This window comes from Bos javanicus, chromosome 7 (assembly GCF_032452875.1).
Source record: "Bos javanicus breed banteng chromosome 7, ARS-OSU_banteng_1.0, whole genome shotgun sequence".
Lineage (NCBI taxonomy): Eukaryota > Metazoa > Chordata > Mammalia > Artiodactyla > Bovidae > Bos > Bos javanicus.
This window is the reverse complement of record NC_083874.1, coordinates 47,502,220-47,529,156: the sequence shown is the minus strand read 5'-3', so window position 1 is coordinate 47,529,156 and position 26,937 is coordinate 47,502,220. Positions and strand designations below refer to the sequence as shown.

General features: G+C 42.2%; 1 long non-coding RNA gene across 1 annotated transcript in view; it reads left to right on the top strand.

The window, feature by feature from the left end:
- LOC133252046 (uncharacterized) overlaps positions 1-9,682 on the top strand; it is a 54,952-nt gene extending 45,270 nt beyond the window's left edge. The window contains exon 3 of the long non-coding RNA XR_009737792.1: positions 9,398-9,682. This is a non-coding gene — a long non-coding RNA (uncharacterized LOC133252046). The remainder of the gene's footprint in view (positions 1-9,397) is intronic.
- Positions 9,683-26,937: the final 17,255 nt, after the last annotated feature.

The following is a 26,937-nucleotide window of genomic DNA, read 5'->3' as shown; positions in this document are numbered from 1 at the left end:
GGCTTCTAAGACCCTCTCGAGAATGCACTCTGCACCTTCACCTCATCGAGAGGGCGCCTGAGGCCTTTGTGAACAGAGCAAGTCCCGTGCAGGGGCTTTATTGGTTTTCTGCGTAAACCAAGGAATATCAGCCTCTTTCTCTCTCCTTTACTTTCTTATCATCAACTCTAGACCACCAGGTTCCAGTCCATTAAAGGACCTCAACAAAACCACAATGAGTTATCACCTCAGATCTGTTAGAATGACTCTTATGAAAAAGACAAAAGATAAATTGTTGACAAGGATGGGAAGAAAAGGGAGACTTTTTGGACTGTTGATGTGAATATAAATTGGTATAGCCTTTATGGAAAACAGTATGAAGGCTGCTCGAAAGTTTTAAAATGAAACTATATTTGACCTGGTAGTCTCTCTTTGAGGTGCATTTCTGAAGGAAATGAAATCAGTATCTCAAAGAGGTATCCACACCCCACATTCAATGAAGCATTATTCACAAAGCCAACACATTATGGTATAGATACAGAAGATGTAAATAAAGGGGGTGGGGGAGAGAGGGAGAGGGAGAGAGAATGAAATGTTATTCAGCCACGATAAAGAAGGAAGTCCACTTGCCACAAAGTGGATGCATTGAGAGGACATCATGCTAAGCAAAATAAGTCAGATAGGAAAAGACAAATAGTCTGTGATCTCACTTACATGTGTAAATCCGGCCCCCCCCCAAAAAAAAGGCAAACACAGAGAAACAAAAAGTAGAGAACAGAACAGCGGTTATCAGAAGCTGGAGGTTGGGGGAAATGGGGAGATGCTTGTCAAAGGGTACAATCCTTTAGTTATAAGATGAATAAGTTCTGGAAATCTAGTGTACAGCAGGGTGACTACAGTTAATAATAATACATACTTAAAATTTGCTAAGAAAGCAGTAAGTGCTCTCACCACACACACACCAAAAGGGTGGGAGTAGTAACCATGTGAAACAGTGCATATGACAATTAACCTGATTGTGGTAAGCATTTCACAAAGTATATGTGTGTTAAATCATCACCCTGTACACTTTAAAGTATATCATTTTATTTGTCAATTATACCTCAATAAAACTGAGGGGAAAAAAAACAAATGTTTTGAAAGTTTCCTAAATAATCATCTTGCCCGTTTATTCTCTAAGGTTCCAGGATTATATGGATTTATACGTTGACTTTACAGCATCACAGGCCCAGGAGGGACCCCAGAGATAGTCAATCAGCCCAAGACCTTTGCCTTACAGGGAGACCACTCCAAGTTCCAGGGACAGGGGACAGACTTAACCAGGTCAGCAGTGGAAGTGCCATCAGCCACACTGCCGCCTTTCCGGTCCTCCACAGGGCTCCTGCACACCCGATGGCCTCGGCACATCCTACCCCTGCATTAGCTGCTAGAACTGCCAAAGCAAAATGCCACCCATTTTTGGTGACTTCAGCAACAGAAATGTGTCTCACAGTTCTGGGGGCTGTAAGTCTAATGTCAAGGTGTTGGCAGTGTTGATTTCCTGAGGCCTCTCTCCTTGACTTTCAAGTGACTGTCTTCCTGTGGTGTTCTCACAGGACCCTCCTCTGTGCCCATGCACCCCTGGTATCTTTTGGCATATCACAATTTCCTCTGCTTAGAATAACACCTGTCGGATTGGATTAGTGCTCATTCTAATGGCCCCATTTTAACTTAATCACCCCTTTAAAGGCTCCAGGTCTGAATTCAGTCACATTCTGAGGTACTGAGTTTAGGCTTTCAACATATAAATGGGTTAGGGGGATACAATGCAGCCCATAATGACTTCCTATGTTGGGAATGCTTTCCACCTTCACTTAATTCCTAATCATCTTCTGGATTCCAACTTAAAACATTACTTCCTTAAAGAAACCCATCCTGACTGCCTCCTCAGTATCCAAAGTCAAGCTCTGGCCTCTTTTTCAGGCACATTTGTGATGCCCTTTTACTTCTCTGTGTGTGTGTGTGTGTAGTTGCTAAGTCATGTCCAACTCTTTGTGACCCCAGGGACTGTAGCCTGCCAGGCTCCCCCATCCACAGGATTCTCCAGGCAAGGATACTGGAGTGGGTTGCCATTTCCTCTCTAGCCCTTTTAAACTTCTCCTTACCATTATTATTACCAAAGAAATCCCTGTGAAATCAGCCAATTCACTTTTCCCTCCTTCCATGAGACTCTCATCTCCCACAGGGCAGGGACCTGGCTGCTCTTAGTCACTGCTGCATCCTTAAAGCTGAGCCAGGCCCTGGCACAGGTAGCAACCCAGCAAATATTTGCTGAATAAACAAGTAAGTGGATAAGGCTTTAAGGAAGTAATTAAAATCACAGAACTCTCTTTGGAATTATTATTTTCAAACTATTCTTACATTTTCTCACTTTTGCTCATAATGTTTCTGCTGTAAAATTCTCCTGGGGCCCCAAAGCCCAACTCAAACAGCCTCCCCCACTCATTCTCCTTACCCAAGCACAATCAATTCTTTCTTCCTCAGAAATCCTGAAGCACACTATTCATGCAGTTGGTCTCATGCTTAAGCATGACTTACAGATATTAAGTCTTAACATGTTTACCACCACCCCCCCACCCCACCAATACACACTTCATTTGAGCTATGATTGCTTTGAAGATAAGGACAGAGTTTCATTTAACTCTAAAACCCTGGCACACAGCATAATGCCTGGCATAATAAAGAGCTAATGGTTTTTAGGAAGCAATACAATAGAGCCCAAGTAGCATGGATACAGCCAGTTGTGAAGGTTGCACAGTCCTTCTTAATGGTTCCAGAAACACTAATGGGGCCCTTGGTTGCTCTGCCCACCCTGCAGGCTTCAGCAGGCCTGGGTGAGCTGCTGTTCCACATTTCCCAGAAACAGCTTGTGGAATTGGCTCTAGAGCAGGAAGGACTCGAATGACTGATTACATCAAGTCTTTGAGACCATTTTCCTTAAAAAAAGAAAAAGAAAGCAAGCCTGAGAATTCTTTGAAATTTAATTTAAATTCTGATAAGACTAGCACTAGTTCTCTGATCTAGGACGACACGGACAGAAGCCCAAACAACTGAATCAGCCTGGAGCACAGGGAGGGGGCAGGGACCCAGGTAGTCCAGATTCCATGTAGTTTCCTGCGGTCCAGGCTCCTTACCTGGAAACACCAAGTAATCACATCTGCATCATACTTCACAGCAGCATGGGGGAGATGCAGATGAGACATTATGAGAAGAGAGCTTATGGAAGGTTAATGAGCTCTCCCAGTTGCAGAGGTTCTGGTTTAGTTCCAGAGTAATTGACAAATGAAGACAAGACAATCACGGTTCCATAAAGGACACACCCAGGTTTGACAGGCAGTGATTCCCACTTTAAGAAGGATATGATCTTTTCTATCAAAGGAGAAGTTATAAGAAATAAAGAAGTGATTCATTCTTAGAATAGTTAAACAAAAAGATACATAGTTGGCTTATAAATAAGATTCCTAAAATGGTGGCTAGATGCCAATCCTTTGGTCTTTTCACTTCCTAATTCTCTTTCCTCAGAAGAACGCTTTGGTGGCCTAATTTCATGGGCTTTGTCTTGGACATGCACACAAAAAATTAAAAGTGTAGGGAAAATAGTTAATATAAATAGTTCAATCAAAAACTTAGATAATATCTGGGAAGATTGGAACTCTGTGACTTAGCCTATGAGGAGCCGGAGGAGAGAATCTGCATTTTAGGAATAAAAATGGAGTGGATTTCCTGCTTCCTGTGCTTGCTCCCAAACCTTTGACTGTAGCACATCCTTCTACAGAAGTAAAGACTACCTTTTTCAATTGTCTGTTGTATTCCTGTGACACCATTTTGAGAGCATTTCCAATGTATAGAGCCACTTGAAGCATTAGAGCATCACATTTGTGATGTCACTCCTCCATGTATAGAGCCACGTGAAGCATTAGAGCATTCTGAGGTTTGAAGAGAACCCAATTTTATTAAACTCAAGGACACATCCTTCTGTCTCCAGACTTAGCCTCTGATTACTTTCACCTCCTAGTGAACAGCACTCTGTCCTACACACCTTTCATTATCTCAATCTACAGATAGAGATGGGGATGAGGTAGGAAATAGATGGGCTCCAGGCTGGACTGATGTTGAAGCTGAAACTCCAATATTTTGGCCACCTGATGCGAAGAGCTGACTCATTTGAAAAGACCCTGATGCTGGGAAAAACTGAAGGCAGGAGGAGAAGGGGACGACAGACGATGAGATGGTTGGATGGCATCACTGACTCAATGGACATGGGTTTGGGTGGACTCCGGGAGTTGATGACGGACAGGGAGGCCTGGAGTACTGCAGTCCATGGGTTCACAGAGTCACGACTGAGCAACTGAACTGAACTGAGGCTGGACTTTAACAATCCACCAGCTTCCTCTTTGTATTTCTTGAGACAAGAGCTAGGTAGGCTCCAGTTGAGGAATTCACAGCTCGCCCCTATTTGTATTTACATTTGCAAGTAACAACAAAAACAGGGTAAATAGCCAGTCTTTGTCTCTTGTTAACATATCAAGGGAATAATCATGGCAAGGACAAAGAGACAGAAAAAAACCCTGTCCGAGTAAAAGAGAAGGGAGACACTACACATGCACAGAAAGGCTCTTTGGAGTCAAAAGTCAGAGGATAATTCCAGGTCATAATGAGTCTTGCTCCTCCCAGAAGCCTTTACTCTGAGATCCATTTTGGCTAAAGTGTGCAGGCACACCCCAAGGGAGGGTCCTGAGACAAATTTACCAGCAGGTAACAAAGGAAGGTGACTTGCCTGAGGGAAGACAAAGACCTGGAGAGCTGCCCCCTTATAAAGGATTTATACTTCCCAAAGGCACAACTCTCTCTCTGAGCTCGCTGAAGCGTCTTCCTGCATGTACTTTTCAATAAACTTTTTACTTTACTCTTTACCTTCTGCCTCTTGGCCTGAATTTGTTCTTGACTAGGCAGGCAAGACTACGGGCCTTGGCCCTAACTGCTGGCCCCTGTGGTCGGGTGGTTAGGACTCCAAGTCTGGAAAACTAACACCCTGCTTCCAGCTACTGATCACTGCTGCTTGCTGCAAGCTGCCCCTTACTGCTGTGCACATCTGAATTCAGGGACAGCATGCCAGTTGGTTAGATTCATAGCTCCTGGGGCCATTCATGCCAGAGTTCAAATCCCAGATTTGTGGCATGTCATTTGGGTGATCTAGACAAAGCATCTGATCTTCAGTTTCCTTTTCTTAACATGATAAAATCAATAATAGATATCTGATGGGATTGCTGGAACACTTAAATTAGACACTGCCAGCCCTGGGGAGCTACAGAGGCTCTGACAAACAGTAAGTGATCAAAAAATGAGAGCCTGGGTGTAATATTGTCAGCTCAGCTAGGGTTAAATGCTTTCTCTCCTCTGGATTTGTTTTCTTGGTCCACTTTATCTCTTTCATTCCTTTTCCTTGGTCCTTTTTTCTCAATCATGAGTGAACCCAATTCATCTCCTGAATGACATCTCTTACTGAACTTCCTTCCTGGGCACTGTTGCTGTTTTACAGTCACTATCATGTCTGAAGAAGCGGAAGTTGAACGGTTCTATGAAGACCTACAAGACCTTGTAGAACTAACACCCCAAAAAGATGTCCTTTTCATTATAGGGGGCTGGAATGCAAAAGTAGGAAGTCAAGAAACACTTGGAGTAACAGGCAAATTTGGTCTTGGAATACGGAATAAAGCAGGGCAAAGACTAATAGAGTTTTGCCAAGAAAATGCACTGGTCATAATAAACACCCTCTTCCAGAAACACAAGAGAAGACTCTATACATGAACATCACCAGATGGTCAACACCAAAATCAGATTGATTATATTCTTTGTAGCCAAAGATGGAGAAGCTCTATACAGTCAACAAAAACAAGAGCACGAGCTGACTGTGGCTCAGATCATGAACTCCTTATTGCCAAATTCAGACTGAAATTGAAGAAAGTAGGGAAAACCCCTACACCATTCAGGTATGACCTAAATCAAATCCCTTATGATTATACAGTGGAAGTGAGAAATAGATTTAAGGGCCTAGATCTGATAGATGGAGTGCCTGATGAACTATGGAATGAGGTTCGTGACATTGTACAGGAGACAGGGATCAAGACCACCCTCATGGAAAAGAAATGTAAAAAAGGAAAATGGCTGTGTGGGGAGGCTTTACAAATAGCTGTGAAAAGAAGAGAAGCAAAAAGCAAAGGAGAAAAGGAAAGATATAAGAATCTGAATGCAGAGTTCCAAAGAATATCAAGAAGAGATAAGAAAGCCTTCCTCAGCGATCAATGCAAAGAAATAGAGGAAAACAACAGAATAGGAATGACTAGCGATCTCTTCAAGAAAATTAGAGATACCAAGGGAACATTTCATGCAAAGATGGGCTCGATAAAGGACAGAAATGGTATGGACCTAACAGAAGCAGAAGATATTAAGAAGAGGTGGCAAGAATACACAGAAGAACTGTACAAAAAAGATCTTCACGACCCAGATAATCACAATGGTGTGATCACTGACCTAGAGCCAGACATACTGGAATGTGAAGTCAAGTGGGCCTTGGAGCATCACTATGAACAAAGCTAGTGGAGGTGATGGAATTCCAGTTGAGCTCTTTCAAATCCTGTGAAATTCTCTTTCAAATGCTGTGAAAGTGCTGCACTCAATATGCCAGCAAATTTGGAAAACTCAGCAGTGGCCACAGGACTGGAAAAGGTCAGTTTTCATTCCAATCCCAAAGAAAGGCAATGCCAAAGAATGCTCAAACAACCGCACAATTGCACTCATCTCACACACTAGTACCTGGAGAAGGAAATGGCAATCCACTCCAGTACTATTGCCTGGAAAATCCCATGGACGGAGGAGCCTGGTAGGCTACAGTCTATGGGGTCGCCAAGAATCAGACACGACTGAGCGACTTCACTTCACTTCACACACTAGTAAAGTAATGCTCAAAATTCTCCAAACCAGGCTTCAGCAATATGTGAACCGTGAACTTCCTGATGGTCAAGCTGGTTTTAGAAAAGGCAGGGGAACCAGAGATCAAATTGCCAACATCCACTGGATCATGGAAAAAGCAAGAGAGTTCCAGAAAAACATCTATTTCTGCTTTATTGACTATGCCAAAGCCTTTGACTGTATGAATCACAATAAACTGTGGAAAATTCTGAAAGAGATGGGAATACCAGACCACCTGACCTGCCTCTTGAGAAATCTGTATGCAGGTCAGGAAGCAACAGTTAGAACTGGACATGGAACAACAGACTGATTCCAAATAGGAAAAGGAGTATGTCAAGACTGTATATTGTCACCCTGCTTATTTAACTTCTATGCAGAGTATATCATGAGAAACGCTGGACTGGAAGAAACACAAGCTGGAATCAAGATTGCCGGGAGAAATATCAATAACCTCAGATATGCAGATGACATCACCCTTATGGCAGAAAGTGAAGAGGAACTCAAAAGCCTCTTGATGAAAGTGAAAGTGGAGAGTGAAAAAGTTGGCTTAAAGCTCAACATTCAGAAAACGAAGATCATGGCATCCAGTCCCATCACTTCATGGGAAATAGATGGGGAAACAGTGGAAACAGTGTCAGACTTTATTTTTTGGGGCTCCAAGAAGACGCTTACTCCTTGGAAGGAAAGTTATGACCAACCTAGATAGCATATTCAAAAGCAGAGACATTACTTTGCCAACAAAGGTTTGTCTAGTCAAGGCTATGGTTTTTCCTGTGGTCATGTATGGATGTGAGAGTTGGACTGTGAAGAAGGCTGAGCACTGAAGAATTGATGCTTTTGAACTGTGGTGTTGGAGAATGATCTTGAGAGTCCCTTGGACTGCAAGGAGATCCAACCAGTCCATTCTGAAGGAGATCAGCCCTGGGATTTCTTTGGAAGGAATGATGCTAAAGCTGAAACTCCAGTACTTCAGCCATGTGAGGAGTTGACTCATTGGAAAAGACTCGGATGCTGGGAGGGATTGGGGGCAGGAGGAGAAGGGGACGACAGAGGATGAGATGGCTGGATGGCATCACTGACTCGATGGATGTGAGTCTGTGTGAACTCCAGCAGTTAGTAATGGACAGGGAGGCCTGGTGTGCTGCAATCATGGGGTCACAAAGAGTCGGACACGACTGAGTGACTGAACTGAACTGAACTGAACTGAAATCATGTCTGACAGTTTGCAACCCCATGAATTGCAGCATGCCAGGCTTCCCTGTCCATCACCATCTCCCAGAGCTTGCTCAAACTCATGTCCACTGAGTCAGTGATGCCATCCAACCATATCATCCTCTTTTGACCTCTTCTCTTTTTGCTTTCAATGTTTCCCAGCATCAGAGTCTTTTCCAATGAGTCAGCTCTTTACCTCAGGTGGCCAAAGTATTTGGAGCTTCAGCATCAGTCCTTCCAAAGAATGTTCAGGACTGATTTCTTTTAGGATTGACTGGTTTGATCTCCTTGCAGTCCAAGGGACTCTCAAGAGTCTTCTCTAGCACCACGATTCAAAAGCATCAATTCTTTGGTGCTCAGCTTTCTTTATGGTCCAAATCTCACCCACCTGACTCATCCACACATGAACTACTAGAAAACATAGCTGTGACTATACAGACCTTTGTTGGCAAAGCAATGTCCTGCTTTTTAATATGCTGCCTAGGTTTGTCATAGCACTGGCATGAGCAGCTTACACATTAGAAACATTTCTCAGACCATCTGAAGCTAAAGGATGAAAAAAAAAAACAAATTCCCCCTTGATAGTAAAGGAACTTCATTACAGATAGCCCAAAGTTCTAGCAGATGCCTACTTTTCTCTTCCTTCCACATCCAAACAAACCCAGATGCTTTTCCTTTGTAAACCATGCTCAGAAAATGCATAGTCAGGATGTAGAAGCTTTTGGCTCATAATTCTCAACAAATTCCCAAATCAAGATTCTTTCCTTTTTCTTAGGTATGCAGCATAGTTATTAGCTGCAGGATATGTAAAGGGCATGGAAAGTTACTCAAGCATTGAGTTGAAAAGTACAAATGTCAAAGGCAAAAAGGAAACTGTAAATATAGTCACAAACTTGAAAGTTCAAGCAGCAAAAACAGCTGTAGGACAAAATGCCCTTGGAAAAGATTCAGTGTAGGCTCAATGACAATGGGCATTGCTGCCTGGGAGTATCCCAGCACATTGTAGGAGGTAACAAAAGCTAACTGAATGAATGAATAAATGAATTATAGACAAAATACATATTTATTTTAATGATATACCTGGAATGATGAAGCTGAAATAGTTTAAAAGTTGTGCTGTCTCCTCAAACTCTTCCTTTCATGATATACGAATTCTATATCATTTACCTTTTTTATTATCTTATCAAATGCCTTTCAGATTTTAGTTGTCCTGACCATTCAGATGGCTGGCCCAAGAAAATACAACTGATAAGGTCTGGAGCTTTGTACACTTTATGCTGGAATTATCTCAGAATGCCTCAGTCCCCTACAAGATCATAGAAGAGCCTCAAACGCTGAAAGACAATCTAGGCTCCCATGGCTCTATTCATCGCCACTCCCTGGTAAATGTGGTATGTGTTCAGATGCCCCATACTGTTGTATTTCCACATAAAACCACCAGAGTCTCAAGTTTTATTCCATTAAAATTCCTCACCCATCTCACTTTGTTCTGCTCTTTCACATCTATGGTGAGCACCACCTAAAGAGCCTCCATTCTCTAGGTCCTCATAGTCTCATGGACTGAGTGTACTGAAGACACTCTACACACTGCTCTCTGTACTGAGCACCAACATGACTCAGGCTACCATCAACGCTTGTCCCAAGTGTGCTGCTCCTAGAAACTGCCTCTTCTTGAAGATACACTATTTACATGACTAAATACACTTTACTATGAACCAAAAAGGAATATTTTCTTCCATGCATGTCAATTAACAATATCATCTTATTAGGAATTACTGAATAGTGCAAACCATTGTAGAGGCAGTTGAGAAGTAAAACTTTGCAGACCCAATAAAAGGCTGACTAGTCTGCTCATGTGAGATAAACGTTTTCTGACTAGATGATGGCACTTTCTCTCTCCCTCCCTCTCTCCCTCCCTCCCTCCCTGTAGGATGAGATAAGATCACAGGATTTTTTTTGTTAATCTACTATACCTTCCTCTGATAGATAGGTTCTTTGCCTATTTTGCTGAGTAAATTTATGGTCATCTTGACCATGATTCTTCAAAGGAAGTGTGGTACATGGAATACCACACAGAAAAAAAAAAAAAAAAGAATGATCTAGTGCTACATGCAACATGCATGAAACTCACAGAGATAACGCTGAACAAAATAAACTGGAAACCAAAGAGTACACACTGATTTCATGGTTATAAAGCTCATGGACAAGCAAAACAAATATTAATAATAGTGACAAAAGTTAGAACGTGGTCATCTCTGAAGAGGCTATTGGCTAAAAGGAAGCATAAGAGGACTTTCTGGAGGTGCTGAAAATGTTCTACATCTTGATCTGGATGGTGGTTACACAGATGTATACATATGGTAACATTTATTGGATCTTTCACAGAAGATTTATATGCTTAACTATACATATATATATATACACACACACACATATAGAAATAATATATATATACACACACATATACAATATAATATATATATACACATATAATGCCTCGATTAAGAAGTTAAAAAACAAAACCTTGCAACTTGATAATCAGATCACAGGGACACTATAAAATGTGACATCAACAAGATAAAACACAGAATTTAGCTTCCAAATTTGCCTTCCAGGTGGAAAATGTGCTTACTTCAAGTAACTACCATGTGCTGTAGTTATTAGACTAAATGGATGTACTTACTGTCCCCTATGGAATTAACTCTGTGGAGATTACTAAGCATTTTTTCCCTACTTAATACAGTTCAGTTCAGTTGCTCAGTCATGTCCGATTCTTTGAGACCCCATGGAGTGCAGCACGTCAGGCCTCCCTGTCCATCACCAACACCCAGAGTTTACTCAAACTCATGTCCATTGAGTTGGTGATGCCATCCAACCATCTCATCCTCTGTCATCCCCTTCTCCTCCCACCTTCAATCTTTCCCAGCATGAGGGTCTTTTCAAATGAGTCAGTTCTTTGCATCAGGAGGCCAGTGCAATGCTGACAACATTCTCAGGGAAAACGCATCAGGAATAAGTGAAATGTGAGGCATCTTAATTCACATTTCCTCTCAAAGAACATTATTTCTAATTTTAGTTTATTTCAAACTCAAAGAAATTTTTTAATAACAAGAACTTATCCTTCTGCGAAGGTAGAGCAAACCTGAAAAAGAATCCATCTGGAAAAACTGCATTAGTGATAAAAATGACATTTCAATATTCAGAATACAGTTGGCTCAAGAGGAAGGTTCCTTCTGTGACCACTTGTAGGCTGTGTATTTTTCAAAGAGTTCAGCCTTTTGGAACTTCTGAAATCCATTTAGTCTGGAAATTACTGGGGTCTAGTTCAATCAAAAAATAAGCCTGGGTTGCTAAAGGGTACAAAAGCCATCATAGGAAAAAAAAAAAATTAATTTGGGGAGGCCTTCCATAGCTCTCAGCATTGAAATCTGAAAGCTCACTTTCCATGAAAGGCAGCACCTATTGGATAAGGACATTCCCAGACTCCCCTCTTGGACAGTGTGCCGAAGGGTCACTGTTCTCAGAGGTCACAGAGTTCAGCACATTGAGACATGGACTCCTTAGCACCTTGCTTTCATGTAATATTCAGTCCAATTCAAATGAGGCTTTATATTACTACTCACAATGGTATGGTGAGAAGAGCACTGTAGACTTCAGTTCAAAACTCCCCTCTACCACACAGTACTGTGTGTGACAATTCAGCATTCAGTTTCCTCATTTATAAAGAGGAAATCACACTTTTTACAGAATTTCTGTGAACATCAATGATAAGGTAGAGTGTACCTCTCTGAAAATATTCAGTAATTTCTAGCTAGTGATGTTATTACACAAAGAGGCCCAGTGAACTGTAGGAACCTCTGAGCTTTGTTGAAATAAGGATGTGCAAGTACTAATTATTCAAATGGACCAACATTCAACAACTAGTACTGGGTACTACCTACAAACCCCTGTAGAGGCCACAGAGGCAACCCACTCAAACTCTTTCCCACAAGGAACCCACAGTCATGGGGAAGAGAAAGACATGATATTTGCTATACTTAGTACAATGCCTGGCACATAAATATGCTCAACTATATTTATTGAATGACTTCCTCTGTCATATTTTTATTTGCTATTTAATCTGTTTCTGCTCTAATCTTCATTATTTCCATACTTGATACGTGTGTGTTAGTCATTCAGATGTGTCCAACTCTTTGAAACCCTGTGGACTATAGCCTGCTGGGCTCCTCTGTCCATGAAACTCTCTAGACAAGAATACTGGAATAAGCCATTCTCTTCTCCAGGGGATCTTCCCGACCCAGGAAACAAACTCAGGTCTCCTTCACTACAGGCAGATTCTTTACCATTTGAGCCACCAGGGAAGCCCTTTGAGCTTAATTTGATCTTCATTTTGTAGTTTCTCAAGATGAAAGTTTAGGTTAATAATTTGATGTCTATATTCTTTTAAAAAATACAGAGATCAGCAGCTATACTTTTCCCCATAAATATTGCTTTAACTGCCGTCTGTAAGTTTTGCTATGCTGCATTTTATTTTTATTCATCTCAATGTATTTTCTAATTTCATTTCTTCTCAGACTTGATAACTCAACTGGTCTACAGTCATTCTAAATACTTGGTATTATAGCCTTATCATTATTAAACTACTAAATTTGGAGATTTTCAACAAAAGTGTAGATATGTCTGAAATCTTACCCACCTCAAGTTTTTCTAGTCCTTTTCTTAGTGATGTTTTGTTTTCTAGCCACATCTTTTACAGTATCTCATTATACAAGGAAAATAACATTTACCTTGAGCTCAGCTTTATAAGTGGCTTCCCTGGTGGCTCACTGATAGAGAACCCGCCTGCCTATGCAGGAGATACAAGTTGGATCCTTGGGTTGGGAAGATTCCCTGGAGGAGAGAATGGCAACACACTCCAGTATTCTTGCCTGGGAAATCCCACAGACAAAGGAGCCTGGCAGGCTACAGCACATGGAGTCACAAAAGAGCCAGACACAACTTAGCGACTGAACAACAACGACAGCTTTATAAACATCAACACATTACTCATTAGTTACAAAGAGCAGAGCTTCTTCAAGGTTGCAGGAAAATATTTGCCAACACTCACTTCCATTTTTATTACTGTCTCTCCTGCTCGAAGACCCATGCCCATCTCTCTGTGCATCTCAAGGGTTTTATTACCACCTTGGCAACTATGCTCAGAGAGCAGCTTACTAGTCCCCACCAGCCCTTTAATCCAACAGGCTGTTTGCTGTGCTGTGCTTAGTTGCTCAGTCATGTCTGACTCTTTGCAACCCCATGGACTATAGCCCGCCAGGCTCCTCTATCCATGGGGATTCTCCAGGCAAGAATACTGGAGTGGGTTGCCATTTCCTTCTCCAGGGGATCTTCCCGACCCGGAGATCGAACGCAGGTCTCCCACATTGCAGGCGGATTCTTTGCCATATGAGCCACCAGGGAAGCCCAACAGGCTGTTCACTTCCTCTTATTTCTTAGTAATCAGATTGTCAAACAAGAATTGACTTACCCTGTGCTCTTTAGTCTCCTTCCCAAAAACCTTCCTTCATTTTAGCATGAATCAAGTGCTGTTTCTGTGTGTTTTGTACTCAGTTGTTCTCATTTTCTAGTATGTTATGGATCATAAGATTTTGGCCATTCTCATCTAACATCCTTTGAATTAATTAAAAAAGAAAAGTTCCAGATGACTGTATTTGCATCTCTCTGATGATAAATATCTCCAGCAGAGATGACCTGAAGGGGTCCTGTTTTTGTACCAACCCGTTGTGTGAAGCACTCAAGCACCGTGCTTGCAATTATTGAGCAGTTACAACCTATAATTGCAGAGTTATTTTGTTCTGCAAATTCTATGGGAAGATAGTAATCAGAGAAAATAAAAGAAAAGGCAGGGTATGAATTGGGAGAAAAAAATTTTTAATACTCAAAGAACTGTATAAGCAATACAAATAAATTTTGTCTTTGAAGATATAGTTTATCAGAACTGAAGACAAAATTTTCTTTGTCCTTTAGAAACATGCACATTTATACTAACCGGACACTGTCCAGATCTAAAAGGAATCCTCCTGCAACTACTAAACAAATCTAAAGAGAAAAATCTGATGTGTTTTTAAAGAAAGATCCGTAAGTACACACACACACACACACACACGCACACACATAAGTTAAAGAATACATATTATATATTTTTTAAAGAGAAAGATCAAAAGATAGTCTCTGGATATGACCCTAATATTGATAAGGTCTCCCTCTCATTTTATCTGGCCCCAAGTTACTTTCTCACTAATTAAGGATTTTTGCAATAATTGTTTCCCTCCTTAGGGAATGAACAGAGCCCAGCTACCACTACATCTTGAAAGTTCTCTTCTTTCAGCTCTGTAAACCAACAGCAAATATCTTGGCTTCTGTAGATCACAGGCAGCATTCTGATTAGGGCTTAGTATTAGTCATTTCCACCATAAATTTACAAATCTGTATTGAAAAAAGCATAAGAAGATATTTTCCTCCAGGATATTTAAGTATAGGCCTGAAAAGTATGCTCATATATTATAGTTGTTTAGTTGCTAAGTCATGTTCAATTCTTTGCAGTCCCATGGACTGTAACCTGCCATAGGATTTCTTTGCATATAAAATCCCCCTTTGTCTATGGGATTTCCCAGGCAAGAATACCGGAGTGGGTTGCCATTTCCTTCTCCAGGAGATCTTCCCAACCCAGGGATTGAACTCAAGTCTCCTGAACTGCAGGTGGATTCTTTACTGCATTGCTAGAAAGGCCAGACCATAACTACATAGTTTAGCATCTTCAAAAAGGCCACCCTTTACACCTTATAAAATAGAGCTCTTAAATATTCTATTCACATTTGATACCCTCTGTATGTCTCAGAAAATGTACCTCTGTTTTTTCCCCAGCCATACATTTATGGCAGGAGTACAGTGACATGAACAGCTCTTCCAACATTCTTATCCTTATGATTTAGTGGAGAAGTTCTCCAGCAACCACATTAAGTAGTTTGGAGCTTTCCTCACCTTTTTGGAGCTTTCCTCACCTTTTAATTCAATGTAGAGAAAAGAGTTTTAGGCCAACCTCCACAGACTGAACATTATTTCTATTTTTTTAAATTAAACTTTATTTTGAATTTAGATTCACATGCAGTTCTAAGAAATAATACAGAGATCTTATCTATATTTTACCCACATCTTGCCAAACCAGGATCTGGACACTGACCCAGCCAAGCTAGGGAATGTTTCCATCACCATAAGGCTCCCTTTTAAGGCCACACTCATCTCCTTCCCTCTACTGTTCCTAATGCCTAACTTCTATTTTGATGCTTATACAGCTGTGTATTGACTTATCCATTCATTCAATCATTTATTAAGTCAACAAATATTTATTGAATCTTTATATGTCAGGTACTGTACTGAACATGCAATAATATGCAAAAATTAGATGTGATTGAGCTTCTCAATAAGCAGGTGAGGCAGATACTAACCAAATATAAGTCTTCAAATAAATGTAAAGTTTAAAATGTGTTAATACCACAATTAAGCAGCAAGTATGACAAAGTCATAATAAAAATGAGATTTAATGGGGAGGAAGACAGAGTAAGCTTCCCAGAAGAAGTAAGAACTGAAGGTGAGTTGAAGTAGCTGAATGAAAAGGGTGTACTGATGCCAAGGAAAGCAAACCCAGGCTAACTGCAACACAGCCTTCTCACTAGAGTCCTACACTTTATTTCTGTCACTCCCGATTTTTAATCTCATAATGGAAAATTAAGTGATAGCAGAACCTTAGAACAGGGACAGAGAGAGCAAACGTAAAACAGTGAAGCCCATTAAAATTTTTATTTCCAATCTCTGTGTAGGGTCTATTCTCTGAGACCAAGCTACTATCCACCAATTCTGTTCCTGCCTCTCCTAGGGGAAAATTTCCATTAGAGAACACTAGTGCTTACTGTTGAGACGTTCTCTTGCACAGTATGAATTTCACTTGAATTTAATGGAGAAATTTAATATTTAAGAAATGTCAAGTGCCTTAAAAAACATAACGGCTTTTGACCGTACAGTTCCATAAGAATATGTCCTAAGGAAAACTTCAGAAATACAAAAGAACATTTATACATAAACTTTTTCATTCCATTGTTACTTACTAGAGTAGAAATACAATAGTATCCATGATAGTGTCAAACAGCAGGACACTGAATAAATGATTTATGGACTATGCATACGGCATAGTGTCACTGAGCATTTTATAGCTATATTTCCAAAGATTTTTAAATAGCACGGAAAAATACTCGTAAGTTTAACTAAAACAAGCAAAACAACAAAAAACTCTGTATACACAACTAATTCCAGTAATGCTAAAGATAAAGCCAGCTGATGATAGAAGGGCAGTGGTTATTTCTACGTGGTGGGATCTAAAATAATTTTTATTTTCTTGTTTAGACTTCTATTTTTATGTGCATTTATTTGATACTCAGAAAACAATTGATACACTATTGTATATTTTTAAGCCAGCAACATGACCTGTAGAAGGATGTATAATAGGGGTTTCAGCTTCACTTCATTTTTTTGGCCACAATCATGCAGCATGCAGGATCTCAGTTCCCTGACCAGGCATCTAACCCATGCCCCCTACATTGGGAGAACAGAGTCTTAACCACTGGACCACCAGGGAAGTCCCTAGTTTCACTTTTGACTTGAGTCATTGTCATTCAGTTGCTCAGTCATGTCTGCCTCTTTGCAACCCCATGGACTGCAGCATACCAGCCTTTCCTGTCCTTCACCATTTCAAAGAGCTTGCTCAAACGCATGTCCTTTGAGTCTAGTGATGCCATCCAACCATCTCATCCTCTGTCGACCCCTTCTCCTCCTACCTTCAATCTTTCCCAGAATCAGGGTCTTTTCTAAAGAGTCAGTTCTTCACATCAGGTGGTCAAAGTAATGGAGTTTCAGCTTCAGCATCAGTCCTTCCAACGAACACCCAGAACTGATCTCCTTTAGAATGGACTGGCTGGATCTCCTTGCAGTCGAAGGGACTCTCAAGAGTCTTCTCCAACACCACAGTTCAAAAGCATCAATTCTTCAGCACTCAGACTTCTTTATGGTCCAACTCTCACATCCATACATGAGTGAGTGAGTGAAGTCGCTCAGTCGTGTCCAACTCTTTGCGAGTCGGTGGACTGTAGCCCACCAGGCTCCTCTGTCCATGGGATCCTCCAGGCAAGAATACTGGAGTGGGTTGCCATTTCCTTCTCCAGGAGATCTTCCCAACCCAGGGATCAAACCCATGTCTCCTGAATTACAGGCAGACGCTTTAACCTCTGAGCCATCAGGGATGACTACTGGAAAAACTTTGACTAGCTTTGACATAGCTTTGACTAGATGGACCTTTGTTGGTAAATAAATGTCTCTGCTTTTTAATATCGGAGAAGGCAATGGCACCCCACTCCAGTACTCTTGCCTGAAAAATTCCATGGACCGAGGAGCCTGGTAGGATGCAGTCCATGGGGTCACTTAGAGTCAGACACGACTGAGCGACTTCACTTTCACTTTTCACTTTCATGCATTGGAGAAGGAAATGGCAACCCACTCCAGTGTTCTTGCCTGGAGAATCCCAGGGATGGGGGAGCCTGGTGGGCTGCTGTCTATGGGGTCGCACAAAGTCGGACACGACTGAAGCGACTCAGCAGCAGCAGCAGCTTTTTAATATGCTGTCTAGGTTGGTCATAGTTTTTCTTCCAAGGAGCAAGTGTGTTTTAATTTCATGACTGCAGTCACCATCTGCAGTGATTTTGGAGCCCAAAAAACTAAGTCTCTCACTGTTTCCATTCTTTCTCCATTTAGTTGCCATGAAGTGATGGGACCAGATGCCATGATCTTCATTTTTTGAATGTTGAGTTTTAATCCAGCTTTTTCATTCTCCGCTTTCAGTTTCATCAAGAGGCTCTTTAGTTCTTTTTCACTTTCTGCCATAAGGGTAGTGTCATCTGCATACCTGAGGTTATTGATACTTCTCCTGGCAATCTTGATACCAGCCTGTGCTTCATCCAGCCCAGCATTTCACATGATGTACTCTGCATATAAGTTAAATAAGCAGGGTGACAATATACAACCTTGACATACTCTTTTCCCAATTTGGAACCAGTCCATTGTTCCAAGTCCGGTTCTAACTCTTGGTTCTTGACCTGCATACAGGTTTCTTAGGAGGCAGGTAAGGTGGTCTGGTATTCCTGTCTCTTTGTGATTTGGGGCTTCCCAGGAGGCACTAGTGGTAAAGCAGCCACCTGACAATGCAGGAGACATAAGAGATGCGAGTTCAATCCCTGGGTCAAAAAGATCCACTGCAGGAGGGCATGGCAACCCACTCCAGTATTCTTGCCTGGAGAATCCCATGGGCAGAGGAGCCTGGTGGGCTATAGTCCATAGAGTCACAAAAGATTGAACACAACTGAAGTGACTTAGCATGCACACACACACGCAGATTTGTGATTTTAGAATAGACAATTAACTCCTCATGGTCTCAGCTTCCTCACTCAGCTGTTTGGGAAACTGCTCTGTTCTCTCACAGAATTGGGAATAAAGAAATTACAAGTAAGAATGCTCCATATACATAAAAAAATGTGAAGCTTTGAAAGTAGCATCAATGACAACATACCACTAAGTGTCACAAGATATGAAAACTAAAGACCTTCCAAGAACCCTGCCTTGGATTCCTTGGCATTTGAATTGAAAAATTAGAGGAAGCATTGAAATGCAATAGGTAAATAAATAATGTATCACTAATCATTCTGGACTTCCCAGGTGACTCAGTGGTAAAGAATCCCACCTACCAATGCAGGAGACGCAGGTTCCAACCCTGGGTCGGGAAGATCCCCTGGAGGAGGTAATGGTAGCCCACTCCAGTATTCTTGCCTGGAAGATGCCATGTGCAAAGAGACTTAGCAGGCTACCATCCATGGGATGGCAAAAAGTCAGACACAACTGAGCATGCACACAACACCGTTCCCTCACAGTTGGCTGTAATGATCTCTGATCCCTCTATGTATCCCTGAACATTCTGTCCAGTGTGGATATTCTGTTCAATGATTTAATTTATGCACATTTCATTTCTAAAGCATCTCCTTAGTAAATTTTCAAGATTCTAAGAGTGTGGGTAGAAACTTCCTCTGTTTTAAGAAAACTTGTTCCCAGCTAAATTAAAAACTTCATTTGTGCTAGAGAACCATGGCATGCACACCTCATTTCATAGGATAGCTAGCTAGAGGCTGCAGACTTTGGAAGGAAATTCAAGAATTTCACTATATATGCTTAGAAGCCATGAAAGTTCCCAGTCTGTTGCTATCATTTTTTAATGAGATGGCTATTAGTCCTGCTCTTCTGAGGAGGTACCAGCTACATATACTTCTCCTTGCAGTCAGTCAATCTAAGTGTTGGTGTAAAAGAGCCCCCAGGAAGCACATGTGGTACCTGTAAGCACAGTTCTATGGTTAGGGAGATGGGCATCCTAGACAAATGTGTGCTCCTCTCCCAAGATTCAATGGTAGCATGAAAGCAGAAGTCTTTAGTCAGGGGAAGAGCTAGCTTCAATCTGATCTCAAACATGATAGTAAATAAGCAGACTGACCTCTTGAAATAAATGAATTCTTCATAAGAAGAGCACAGAGGACAAGAACAGGACTTGAGGTACCCCTGTTTCATAGCTGTGGGATGCTGGACTTCTAATTCTTTATCTGAAAATAGGAAATGACATACTTCAAAAGTTTGTTGTGTAGATAAATGAAATATAGAACATGAAAGCAGTTTGTTAATTGACAAGCACTAATCAGATAACAAGAGGTTGGACAGGGCCAGGGAAAGATGATTATTTTAGAATCAGAAGAGTTTATGCCTAATTGGTCCTTTATAAGATGGTGAATTTGGGGGAGGGTTGCTGTTACAGATTGAAAATGACCACAAATCCTTTGCAGGTTCTCTCATCAAGAGATGGAGTCTATTTCTCTACTCCTTGAGTGCAGGCCAGTCTTGTGACTTGCTTTGACCAACAAAGTATGGCTGAGGTGACAGTCTGGGACTTCTGAGCCTACTGTCCTCATAGCTTCATCCTGTCTCTCGTGTAACCCAGCATCCACAGAAAGGAGTAGAAATCACCTCCTGGCTTCCTGGAGGATGAAACCATGAGGTGAGAGAGGGCCAGCCTCCCCAGCCATCCCTGGTGTCCTAGTTAAAGTTTCCAAGTGACACCAAGTGGAGCAGGAATGCCCCACCCCAGCTGAGGCTGATTCTAACTTTTGAACCACAGAATCATAGACAAATAAACAGACAAAGAGTGTCATTCTAAACTCATAGATTTCAGAGTGACATGTTATGTAACAAAAACTACCTGATAACATCTTTCACTCCTGCTCTCTGACAAGAGTGGACTCTGATGTAAACATCTAATCAAGAACAATCTGTAAGAACTCAGTGATTTCCACTGATTTTTTTTTGTCAAGGTGATTAACAAGTTCACTGGGGGAGGAAAAGCAGCGGAGGAAGTTCAGTAGAATCAGTGAGAAATAAAACTTTTTATGAGCACAGTAACACCCCTGTGTCCAGAGTCCAGCCCTGACAATCACATAACATTTCAGAATATAAGAGGAAACTGTTTTTTTTTTTAGGAGAAAAGGTGATGCCATGAACTCCATGTTCTGGGATGTACTTTACTCACAACAAAAGCTTTCACTCTTTCTTTATACTTAGTTTTAACCAGCTTAACTTTTTGGTTTCTAAGCTGATAGAAAATCAAAAGAGTGATACAGAGTGTAGACACGTTTAGTGGTGAGAAGTGATAGAAAACTATTCAAAATCAAGAAAGGGGGAAGGGAGAACAACTGAAAACTACAGACGCACCAGAGTAGCATGGGAATTAGTTCAGAGGCAGACATCTCTGGGGGAACAAGCCCCAAAATTAAAAGACACTTGCTCCTTGCAAGGAAAGCTATGACAAACCTAGACAGCATATTAAAAAGCAGAGACATCACTTTGCCAACAAAGGTCTGTATAGTGAAAGCTATGGTTTTTCCAGTAGTCATGTACCAATGTGAGAGCTGAACCATAAAGAAGGCTGAGCATCAAAGAATCGATGCCTTCAAATTGTGGTACTGGAGAAGACTTTTGAGAGTCCCTTGGACAGCAAGGAGATCAACCAGTCAATCCTAAAGGAAATCAACTCTGAATATTCATTGGGAGGACTAATGCTGAAGCTGAAGTTACAATACTTTGGCTGCTGCTGCTGCTGCTGCTAAGTCGCTTCAGTCGTGTCCGACTCTGTGCAACCCCATAGATGGCAGCCCACCAGGCTCCCCCATCCCTGGGATTCTCCAGGCAAGAACACTGGAGTGGGTTGCCATTTCCTTCTCCAATGCAGGAAAGTGAAAAGTGAAAGTGAAGTCGCTCAGTCGTGTCCGACTCTAGCGACCCCATGGACTGCAGCCTACCAGGCTCCTCCATCCATGGGATTTTCCAGGCGAGAGTACTAGAGTGGGGTGCCATTGCCTTCTCCAAATACTTTGGCTACCTGCCATCCAACCATCTCATCCTCTATTTCCCCCTTTGCCTCCTGTCCTCAGTCTTTCCCAGCATCAGGATCTTTTCCAATGGGATGGCTTTTAGCTGTGTCCAGCCTGGAATCTCAGGGTGGGTCCTGGCAGTGTCCACCTACCTCCAGGTCTGAAGATGGTGGATGACAGCAGACCCCCTCTGCTCACACTGCACCTCAACTGTACACCTGAAAGCCCTGTATCTGTAAAGGGATCTGATGATCTGATGATGGCTTTTAGATTCTGATGCTGGGAAAGACTGAGGGCAGGAGGCAAAGGGGGCAATAGAGGATGAGATGGTTGGATTGCATTATTGATTCAATGGACATGAGTCTGAGCAAACTCAAGGACATAGTGAAGGACAGGGAAGTCTGGCATGCTGCAGTTCATGGGGTAGCAAAGAGTTGGACAGGACATAGAAGTGAACAACAACAACAAAGAAATGGGCGTTGCGGGCATTATAGCTTAATGTAGAAATGTTAAACATATCAGTACATTTTAGGGAAGGTTTTCAACCAAAAAGCATAACTCGGTTTGGATATTTAGCTGGGTGAGCCTTCAGTGAGCTGACTGGCTCAGCCCACACTTCCCCGTGGGGTCCAGCCAGCCTGCACTGCCCCAGAGACACTGAGCAAGCCCAGGTCCCTGCTCATGCTGCCCTGCCTAAAGCTGGCTCCTGAGCTTATCTGTTTATGGACATTTTTCATTTCTTTTTTCTTCTCTAGGGAATGTTTCCTATGTCTGGAAGCCTTCTGGAGAAGGACCAAAAGGAATGGAAATGGTGTTTGTAGAAAGGCCAAAATAAAAAATCCCTTTTCAGATGCCCATCAATCACACAGGCTCTGAGTTTGGGCAGTTTGATTAAAAACCACAGAAACTCATTTTGGCAAACTTCAGCAGTAAGGGAATTTTCTAGAAGGTAAGGGGGCACTTGTGGGATCAAAGTAGAGGTTGAAGGGTTTGGCATGGAATATTCAACCACAAACTAGAGGACACATGCCCGGGATTTACCACCATATCATGATGGCACACTGCGGAATGCAGTACTTTCCCAGAAGAAAGTAGGGTGCTCTTGTGCATGAATTATGCATGCAGAAAACCCCAAGCAAAAGCCCCACACGTTCAGGTTGGCATATTTAGGCCCCAACTGTGTCTAGCCTGGAATCTCAGGGTGAGTCCTCGCAGTGTCCACCTACCTTCAGGTCTGAAGATGGTGGATGACAGCAGACCCCCTCTGCTCACACTGCAACTCAACTGTACACCTAAAAGCCCTGTATCTGTAAAGGGATCTGATAACTTGGACTAGAAGCAGTTTTTCTGTTTTGGTCTCTATAACACCTCTATCCTCATCTCCCATTGCCCCCTCCCACAGCCACTGTAGAGGGTGATCCAATCAGATACTTCTGGACTGTGGCAAAGAGTCTGTCACACAGATATCCAAGTCTAGTGAGAGGAAAGGCTTTTATCTCCTCGGGAGCCTTGGCACACTTAAAGCTGGGGGGAGCAGCTCTAGGATGAAGGCAAACAGCTGCAACAACAGCTGGATTCACAGCAAAGCATCTGAGAAGGGTCAGTGGTTTGCCTGGATTACACAGTGTAATTAAACATACTTACAGTTTAATGGAGCTCAAAACAAATCCCACCATTATTGACCCAGTATTGGGGGCTTAACAGACCTTAATGAAGTTTCCCATTGCCTCTGCCAGGTGGTCCTTCTTTCATACCCCAAACGGATTTATTTCTCTTTCATTCTTCATACACTATTCCTCAGAAGCACTGATGGATACAGACTTTTCCAGATTATTTAGGTTGAGCTATTCACAGAAATGGATATAGTCCCCGTGACTCATGTATATTTAAATACAAATACTGCATATACACGTACATGCTAAAAAACAGATATATACTAAAACATTACATACGCTTAGTTGTTCAGTTGTGTCCGACTCTTTGTGACCCCATGCACTGTAGCCTGCCAGGCAGCTCTGTCCATGGGGATTCTCTAGGCAAGAATACTGGAGTGGGCTGTCATGCCTTCCTTTGGGGATCTTCCCAACCCAGGGATCAAACCCAGGTCTTCCTACTATATATATACAGACAAATACTAAAAATACACACACACGCATGCATATATGACACAATCTTCATACTTTGGCTCTATCTTTTCATTCTTTTGAGCTTCTGAGACTTTTACTCCAGGAAGGGCTGTAGTCAAGTTAAATATTAAAAAGGAAGAGTACAAAGGCATAAGAAGTTCATTTGACAAGTGTCCACTTTAACCATGGTGTGTGAAAGCATTGCAGAAGATTTGAACAGTGTATTAGACGTGTTTCTTCCATGAGGGAGCTCATGGTATAAAGTACAGAATAAGAAAAAGAAAACCAAACACTGATTAGGGCACTCACTGTCCCCAAGGCACACTGCTAAATGGTTTCATTTACATACAGCAAGGCAGCAGACGTACTAAAAACAACCTGATGAGGGACGCAGTGCCCAGACTCCTGCCCATGATGCTCTGCAGCCTCCTTACAGGCAGCAGGGTGAACGGAGCAACAATGAACGGACGATGGCAGGGGAAGGGAATACTTCCCACTGGAGCAATCAGAACAGTCTCCAAGAAAGAGTGGCAGATGGCTTGAGGGAGATTTCGAAAGGTGGAGGTGGGAAGCGTGAATTAGGCACAGTGTGAAGACACGCCACACACACAGACAATGGCATGGGGTGTGGGACAAACAGTCTGGTGGAGCGAGGGCAGGCAAGACTGGAAGAAGTTGAGAAGAGGTCACACAGATGCTTGTGGGCTGGCTGATGAACTAGGACTCTCTTGAAAACAAGAAAGGTCTTCAAATGTGAAAGGCCAGGATCTGAATGGTGCTGAGGGGAGACTGGCTGAACAGTGTGCATCTGATGGCCAGGTTGGGACAACCATTGAAGGAGAGAGGCTCCAACCAGACCGTGGTGGGAGAGACCCCAGGGGAGCAAGGCAGAACCAGCAGCAGAGCAGTACAGTCAACTGGCTGGAGAGGCAGGATTCCACAGTAACTGGAAGCTGAGATACTGCTAATAATGACAAGACATATGAGAGAAGGGTTTTCTGGGTGGCTCAGATGGTAAAGAATCCACCTGCAATGCAAGAGACCTGGGTTTGATCCCTGGGTTGGGAAGATCCCCTGGAGAACAGCATGGCAACCCACTCCAGTATTTTTGCCTTGAGATTCCCATGGCCAGAGGAACCTGATGGGCTTTCAAATCTTAGGGATGATGCTGTGAAAGTACTACACTCAGTATGCCAGCAAATTTGGAAAACTCAGCAGTGGCCACAGGACTGGAAAAGGTCTGTTTTCATTCCAATTCCAAAGAAAGGCAATGCCAAAGAATGTTCAAACTACTACACAATTGCACACATCTCACATGCTAGCAAAGTAATGCTCAAAAGTCTCCAAGCCAGGCTTCAATGGTATGTGAACCAAGAACTTCCAGATGTTCAAGCTGGATTTAGAAAAGGCAGAGGAACCAGAGATCAAATTGCCAACCTCCATTGAATCATTAGAAAAAGCAAAAGAGTTCCAGAAAAACATCTCCTTCATTGACTACACCAAAGCCTTTAACTATGTGGACCAAAAAGTCCTGGAAAATTCTTAAAGAGATGGGAATACCAGACCACCTTACCTGCTTCTTGAGAAACGTGTATGCAAGTCAAGAAGCAACAGTTAGAACCACACAGGGAACAACAGACAAATTCCAAATTGGGAAAGGAGTATGTCAAGACTGTATATTGTCATCCTGTTTGTTTATATGCAGAGTACATCATGTGAAATGCCAGGCTGGATGAAGCACAAGGTGGAATCAAGATTGCCGGGGAAATATCAATAACCTCAGATATGCAGATGACACCACCCTTATGGCAGAAAGTGAAGAGGAACTAAAGAGCCTCTTGATGAAGTGAAAGAAGAGAGTAAAAAAGCTGATTTAAAACTCAACATTCAAAAAACGAACATCATGGCATCTGGTCCTATCACTTCATGGCAAATAGATGGGGAAATAATGGAAACAGTGAGAGACTTTATTTTCTTGGGCTCCAAAATCACTGCAGATGGTAATTGCAGCCATGAAAATAAAAGACGCTTACTCCTTGGAAGGGTAGTTATGACCAACCTAGACAGCATATTAAAAAGCAGAGACATTACTTTGCCAACAAAGGTCCGTCTAGTCAAGGCTATGGTTTTTCCAGTGGTCATGTATGGATGTGAGAGTTGGACTGTGAAGAAAGCTGAGCGCCGAAGAATTGATGCTTTTGAACTGTGGTGTTGGAGAAGACCCACGAGAGTCCCTTGGACCACAAGGAGATCCAATCAGTCAATCCTAAAGGAAATCAGTCCTGAATATTCATTGGAAGGACTGATGTTGAATCTGAAGCTCCAAAACTTTGGCCACCCAATATGAAGAACTGACTTATTAGAAAAGACCGTGATGCTGGGATAGATGCAGGAGGAGAAGGGGGCAACAGAGGATGAGATGGTTGGATAGCATCACCGACTCAATGGACATGAATTTGAGCAAGCTCCGGGAGTTGGTAATGGACAGGGAAGCCTGGTGTGGTGCAGTCCGTGGGATTGCAGGGAATCGGACACGACTAAGCATGCACACACACAGGAGGAAGAGTAGCTCTGGCGGAAAAGAAAACAGGTCAGGCTGGCATCCCAAGTGGAAGTGACTAGGAGCTATTCTTTCTGCACTTGGACATGCAAGTGAGTCCTGGAAGTGCTGATGGGGGATCCATTTCAGTGAGGGGATGACTGAAGCTGGGAGTGAGATTGAATGCCTCATGAAACTCCTGTCCTATAGTTAAAATCTACAGTCTCCAGACTTTCCTGGTGGTTCAGTGGCTAAAACTTGTGCTCTCAATGCAGGGCGCCTGGTTCAATCCCTGGTCAGGGAACTAAATTCTATATGCTGCAGCTAAAAGATCCACATGCTGCAACAAAAATCAAAGACTTGCGTGCCACAACAAAGACTCACTGCAGCCAAATAAATAAATAGATTTTTTTTAAGTCCCACAGTTTGTTGCCTGCAGTTCTAAAAGGCAAAGAGTTCTGAAAAACAAGCCCATTTATTTATGACTTATTTGTAGTCCCAGGCAAGCTCA